This window comes from Podarcis vaucheri, assembly GCF_965113315.1.
Source record: "Podarcis vaucheri genome assembly, chromosome: 11".
Classification (NCBI taxonomy): Eukaryota; Metazoa; Chordata; class Lepidosauria; order Squamata; family Lacertidae; genus Podarcis; species Podarcis vaucheri.
The window spans coordinates 50,233,646-50,241,503 of record NC_138749.1 but is presented as its reverse complement, the minus strand read 5'-3'; positions in this window follow the sequence as shown (position 1 = coordinate 50,241,503).

Here is a 7,858-nt window from a genome sequence, read left to right as displayed (position 1 = left end):
TAGGTTTCCAGGTGGGAGTTGATCACAGTCCGGGTTTGCCAAGTGTCCCTTCCTCTTAGCATGTTTCTCCCTTTCGTCCTGAGTTTGAATGTCTTCAAAGCTTTGGTCAAGGCTGTTCTCCAATTGGAGCACTCGCAGGCCAGTGTTTCCCAGTTGTTGGTGTTTATACTACATTTTGTACAAAGCATGAGACCAGCAAACTTTTTCAGCAGGGGGCTGGTCCACTGTCCCTCAGACCTTGTGGGGGGCCGGACTATATTTTGAAAAATAAAATGAATGAATTCCTATGCCCCACAAATAACCCAGAGATGCATTTTAAATAAAAGGACGCATTCTACTCATGTAAAAACACACTGATTCCCAGACCGTCTGCGGGCCGGATTGAGAAGGCGATTGGGCTGGATCCGGCCCCCAGGCCTTAGTTTGCCTACCCATGCACAAGACTAATGGCTATTCACAGCAGTAGTAACTTCTTCCCAGTTTTTAATACCCCAGAGGGAAATAAATCCTTGGGTAACATGCAGTTAAAGATACATTCAGAGGTGGAGATTATTACTGAACATGTGGTTGGGAGCAGGGCAGAGGAAGGAGATGCTTGGCCCCCTCCCAACCACATGTTTAATCAGGTTTCAAAAAAAAAAAAAATCAGACTGTTGGATCCAGTCCTGCTGCTTCCTCAACAGATTCCCAGCACAGACCCTGGAGAAGCTGCCTGTTTCTTTCCCTGCTGCCTGACCACCCTGGGTCTCTCCAGGAGGGCTTCCTCAATCCAATCTGGGCCAAGCTTCAATCAGATTGGACACACAGCTCTAGGAAGTGGCAGTCTTGCATACCCTCCAAGTGTTCCTCTTTTTCAGGGATGGTCCTGGATTCTCAGAAGCTGTTCCAGTTTCTTATTTGACCCCAAAATGTCTTGCTTTTCCTTGTTTAGTCGTTTAGTCGTGTCCGACTCTTCGTTACCCCATGGACCAGAGCACGCCAGGCACTCCTGTCTTCCACTGCCTCCCGCAGTTTGGTCAGACTCATGCTGATAGCTTCGAGAACACTGTCCAACCATCTCGCCTTCTGTCGTCCCCTTCTCCTTGTGCCCTCAATCTTTCCCAACATCAGGGTCTTGTCCAGGGAGTCTTCTCATGAGGTGGCCAAAGTACTGGAGCTTCAGCTTCAGGATCTGTCCTTCCAGTGAGCACTCAGGGCTGTTTTCCTTCAGAATGGATAGGTTTGATCTTCTTGCAGTCCATGGAACTCTCAAGAGTCTCCTCCAGCACCATAATTCAAAAGCATCAATTCTTTGGCGACCAGCCTTCTTTATGGTCCAGCTCTCACTTCCATACACCACTGCGGGGAAAACCATAGCTTTAACTATATGGACCTTTGTTGGCAAGGTGATGTCTCTGCTTTTTAAGAGGCTGTCTAGGTTTGCCATCGCCTTTCTCCCAAAAAGCAGGCATCTTTTAATTTTTTGACTGCTGTCACCATCTGCAGTGATCATGGAGCCCAAGAAAGTAAAATCTCCCACTGCCTCCATTTCTTCCCCTTCTATTTGCCAGGAGGTGATGGAAACCAGTGGCCATGATCTTAGTTTTTTGCCCCTATTTTCATTGGAGAATGGTTGGAGGGTATGGTAGGGCAGTCCTATTTTCATCGGAGAAATGTTGGAGGTTATGGAGCTATGCAAGCCTACGGACGTTTATAAATGCTTAATTGCATTTTTATATATATGTTGGAAGCCGCCCAGAGCGACTGGAGCAACCCAGTCAGATGGTGGTGGTGGAATAGGACGTCCCTATTTTCATCAGAGAAATGTTTGAGGGCATCGTCTTGTTTGCAGAAAGTTTGGTTACCAGGCCTTTGGAAGGGGAGGTTATTTCTGCATGCAGAGGAAGGAGGTTTATTGCATCTAAAAAGCATTGCTGAAGAAATGCTCCAAACTCAACATGCATCCAAAACTGCAGTTTGCTTGTCTTTGGCCTTCTGGTTCTCACTATTGCAGCTTTATCTAAGCTTGAATGAATGCCTAGCAAGTAGGTGAAGCCCCAGGACCTCTTTGTCCCCATCAGTTTTTACAGTTCTTGTGGGCAATTCTGAACATCCTACAGTATCTGTAATTCTGATTAGGGATAGCCAATCCTTCTGACAGAAGGATGGTACAGTGGTACCTCGAGTTAAGTACTTAATTCGTTCCGGAGGTCTGTTCTTAACCTGAAGCACCACTTTAGCTAATGGGGCCTCCTGCTGCTGCTGTGCCACCAGAGCACAATTTCTGTTCTCTTTCTGAAGCAAAGATCTTAACCTGAAGCACTATTTCTGGGTTAGCGGAGTCTGTAACCTGAAGCGTATGTAACCCGTGGTACCACTGTATTTTTGCAGCTACATGTAAGCAAATTAGGCAGATGTTGGGAGGGGGGGGAATGTTTTGATTCTCAAAATTCCTTGGGACGGCTTTTTAGCACAACTCCCATCATCCATTTGACGGTTTGCCATCCTGGCTGGGACCAATGGGAGTCGTCATCCGAAAAATCTGGAGGGCACTAGCATAGGGAAGGCAAATTCTACCTCTTGGCTTTACACTGTCCTCAGGGAAGAACAGCACTTTGGTTTGCTAGATAGCTTTTGCAGCCATTCCAGTGGGAAGAGCCCTTTCAAATGCGGCCTTCAGCAAATATTCTTGGCGTGGATTCCAACGTTGCAGATAAGCTTTTTTAGAAGAGCAGTATTTATGAGGTGCTAATGAAACAAAGACAAGTTTAGAGATACTGTAAACAAGTTGATGATCCTTAATTTCTGGTTTAATTATCAGAGGCTATTGAGTAGATTATAAACTGCAGTTGCTGCTAGTTGATCATTGTTCCCTGAGGAGCATTGTTTGAGTAGTTGTAAAATATGTCCTAGAGCTGCGACCGTATTAGGCATTGCAAGGAGCTGCTTGCCACTTCGTGCAGCTGCTGTTTGCGTCTTCTGCTGTTGCTCAATTGCCATTGAGCACATAACAGCAGTGAATCCAGAGTGTTGAATTACACGGACGATCAATAATTCACCGGCCAGCACTGTATTTGCTTTCTGACAGGATGACCTTGAAGGAAATATTCTCTTCCCCTGGCATCTTTTAGAGGCTGGTCAACGAAACAGACACTCCACCGTATGCAACACAGTGCAAGAGGTGGTTTTGCACCCAGGAAAACTCTTACAAGAGATTGCTCACCAGCTCAGTTACCTGCTAACACAGGGTTCCTCAACCTCGGCCCTCCAGATGTTTTTCGCCTACAACTCCCATGATCCCTAGCTAGCAGGACCAGTGGTCAGAGATGATGGGAATTGTAGTCTCAAAACATCTGTGCTAACATTTTGTACATGCTAATGCCATGATTTATAGCACTGGGGAACATTTTTTTTTCATTTTCTGTTGCGTGAGATTTCTCAACTGTTCTTATATGTTCTTTCAATGGTGATTTCAAATCTAAAATATGCAAATATGACATATCGACAAAAGTTGGAAATTGAAAGATAACTATAGCATGTACATGAAAATCAATTTCAGATTTGAAATCAGCATTGAAAGTACATATAAGAACAGTTGAAAAATCTCATGCAAAAGAAAATGGGGAAAAAAATTGTTCCCCAGTATACTGTGTATCCCAAGGGAATACATTTTTTTGCATACCTCCAACTGTACATGGATATACACGTCATTTTAAATGCTATACATGTCATGTTCAGTGCTATATGTCACTTACGTTTATACTCATATTGTACTACTTTGGCTATGTGTTTAATAAAATATTGAATTCTTGCATTGTGAAAAACAAAGATTATGGTGAAAAGCGAAAAACATTAATCTATCCAAATAGTGTTCATGCACCATGTCATGTTATCAATGTGGTCTAGGGATGGGACAAATCTGTCTTCTCTCCTAATTTTTCCAACTTTAACATTCAGTTTACCACATTTTCACACTCGTTTCTGAGTTTTAAAAAAATCCAAACACCACAAAATTTGTCAATGATTTAGTGTGCATTTCTCCTGATATACACATCTTGCAAGCATTTATTCCTAATAATGTTTTCCTCCCCTCTATTATTTCCATTGAGATACACATTCACACACACACACACACACACACACACACACACACACACACTCCCCTAACACAGAAACCTCTTTAGTTCCCATTTTTGGTTGGAGAACTGCTTTGCAAAATTCAGAAAAGCGCACATTTCGGAGGAAAACTCCATTTTGCTTTGCACGTTTCAGAAAGTGTGAATTTAATTCCCATTAAAATGCAAACCACACTGACTCTCTCCCCCATCCCTAGTGTAGTCAGTAGGAGGCTGCTCCTCCAACAACACTGTTACAGACCAACAAGTCCTGCTTTCTTTTCCCATGAAATTATAATTGTGCTAAGGATAGTTCCTCTCATTTCCCCAGAAATGAGAGGAACTATCCTTAGCACAATTATAATGTGCTACATGCTGCAACAACATATCCTCCAGCGAAAATAGGGACATCCTATTCCATACCCTGGGACGCAGGTGGCGCTGTGGTCTAAATCACTGAGCCTCTTGGCCTTGCTGATCAGAAGGCTGGGGGTTCAAATCCCCGCAATGGGGTGAGCTCCCATTGCTCAGTCCCAGCTCCTGCCAACCTAGCAGTTCAAAAGCACGTCCAAAAAGTGCAAGTAGAAAAATAGGTACCACTCCGGCGGGAAGGTAAATGGTGTTTCTGTGTGCTGCCGGCTCCCTTGGCCTGTAAAACGAGATGAACGCCACAACCCCAGAGTCGTCCACGACTGGACTTAACTGTCAGGGGTCCTTTACCTTTACGCTTTATTCCATACCCTTCAACATTTTTCCAAAGAAAAGAGAGACGTCCTCTCCGACATTTTTCCGATAAAAATAGGGATGTCCCAAGGAAAAGTGGGACATTCTGGGATCCATTCAGAAACTGCGATGGTTTTTGTAAAATCAGGACCATCCCTGGAAAATAGGGACACTTGGAGGGTCTGCAATAAATTAGTTACTCCTTAAAGTGCTACGAGAATATTCCTCCTCCTTTTGGGTATAATATACAGCTGAGTGATTGGATGAAATTATGGAAGGAAGGTTTAAAATTTACTGCATGCAATGCCCTAAAAGAAAATGTGATGAAAATGATGTATAGATGGTATATTACACCTGTCAAGTTAGCGAAAATGTATAAAGTCAGTAATAAATGTTGGAAATGTAAAGAAAAAGAGGGAACATGTAAAAAGGTGAAATGCTCCTGGGAGATGATATATAATGAGTTGAAAAAAATGTTGAAATATACATTTATAAAGAAACCAGAAGCATTTTTATTAGGCATTGCAGGGAGTGATATAAATAGAAAGGAATGTAAGCTCTTTTTATATGCAATAAGAGCAGCAAGAATATTATTGGCCCAAAAATGGAAGCAAGAAGAGTTACCGACGATTGAAGAATGGAGGATGAAGTTAATGGACTATGCAGAATTAGATAAACTAACAGGAAGGATTCGAAACCGGCGAGACCAAAAATTCATGGAAGACTGGAGTAAATTTACGGACTATTTGAAAAGTATTTGTGAAGAACAGACAAGGTTTGTAGGGTTGCAAGAAGTTTTGTGAGGAGTATTATTAGAAGCATTGTAAAAATGGACAAGGGGAAGGATGATTTGTTAAGAGATGTAAAGGCAATATAAAGTTAAGAAATGCATAAGACGTGGTTAAAACGGTGGATCATCAGAGGTGCTGATGGAAGTCTAAAAAGATTGTATGAGTGATAAGTTTTGTGGTACAATTTATAATTTATATGTAAATTGTATATTATAAAAAAGAGAATATCCCCCCTTCACCTTCAAAATAGTCTAACACAACTGTCACTCTAGAATAAAACAGGCAGTAGCTGTAACAATATTGTGCTGTTCCCCATTCATTCCTTTGCACAAGGTGTTAGCGGATAACTCCTGGGTCATTCCACTAATCTTTGAATGAGGATAGAAATTTTTTTGGGAGGTTAATATCCATAGATTAGATGAAAAATCAAGTTTAGAGGATGAGGATACAGCAGTCCTGCGATGTGCTAATAGTTTCTTCTGTTATTCTTTTGTAGCCTTTAGGTGTCACTGTTGGTCAGTGGGAAACATATACTTGATCGTAGGAGAAGGAATGTTAGTTTTCTCGGTTCTCTCTTTTTCTTCTCATGAGGTCACAATGGATCAGCCTCTGCATTCATTAAGGCAGATGTGTGAAATGCAAGCCTCTACTTTTATGAGCTCTTGTACGTTCCAGCACAGCTGGGGACATTGGTTTGTGTGTTTTTTTAGTTGATAATTACATCTACTTCAGTCAGCTTAAGTCTCAGTTGATTAATATCATTCTGCACATGCCCGCAGCTCCAACAAGTAAGATGAAAATAGCTTTTTTAGGTTTAACTGCAATCTAGCAGCCGTTTTCCGCCATGAACCGTACACCATATTGTTTTGGCAAATATACACAGGTGTGTTTGCTTACTCCCATGTAACAGGCAATCTGCCAGATTGTGCTGGTGCTAATGTTATTGCTGTTTGTTCAGCAAAAGTCACCAGGCCTGTCTCTGTTCTGTTTCTGAGTTCTTTTAGAACACCAATTAATCCGACACCTTTCTTTTTTCTTCTTTTTAAAAGCCAGACACGTTTGCTTGACTGAGGTTAGAAAAACGAACAAATACATTGAGGTAGGTGAGAATGCAAGCTGTGCCCCGAGGGCTTTGCTTCCTTGCAATCCTTTCTCTAGTTTCCTGCTTAGAAACTAATGACTGGGTTGGTGAACTGGGCAAGCATGTATTGTGCCTGCCTTTGCTATTGAAGAATTGATACGTTTCTGCAATGTGGTGCTTTTCTGTACTGCTGGGACAAATGATCAAACCACTCCAACAGTCTCTGTGGAGCTACTGGCAGCGAGTAGGAATATTGGAGAATTCCGATGGAAATGGGAGCGGACTTTGTGTACTAAGTCCAGAACGGAAACCAACCCAGTGAATACAATTGGCATTTGTTGTTTTCAGCCTGCAAACAGTGTGTAATTGATGACTCTCCACTACCCCATTTGCATGGCATAGTTTAAACCACTGAGCCTCTTGGGCTTGCTGATTGAAAGGTCGCCGGTTCGAATCCATGCAATGGGGTGAGCTCCTGTTGCTCTGTCCCAGCTCCTGTCAACCTAGCAGTTCAAAAGCATATCAGCACGAGTTGATAAAATAGGTACCGCTAGGTTGGGAAGGTAAACAGCATTTCCGTGCACTCTGGTTTCCGTCACGGTGTTCCAGAAGCGGTTTAGTTACGCTGGACACATGACCCGGAAAGCTGTCTGTGGACAAACGCTGGCTCCCTCGGCCTGAAAGTGAGAAGAGCGCTGCCACTCCATAGTTGCCTTTGACTGGACTTAACCAGTCCAGGGGTCCTTCACCTTTGCCTACCTTTGCATCAAAATAAATGTAGAATAATGTAACATCTATGTAAAATTCCCCCACCGTGGGCAGCGAGACAAATGGCATAGTTTTTGTTAGAAGCCGAATTGCAGCACAAGAGAGACAGTGCTGCATGCAATGAACATTGGTGAGAATGGAAATTGGTGCCTTCTTACATCCCTGGCCTCCTGCCAACCTAGCAGTTTGAAAGCACGTCAAAGTGCAAGTAGATAAATAGGTACTGCTCTGTTGGGAAGGTAAATGGCGTTTCCGTGGGCTTAGTAATGCTGGCCACATGACCCAGAAGCTGTACGCCGGCTCCCTCGGCCAATAAAGCGAGGTGAGCGCCGCAACCCCAGAGTCAGCCACGACTAGACCTAATGGTCAGGGGTCCCTTTACCTTTTACATCCCTGGCAGG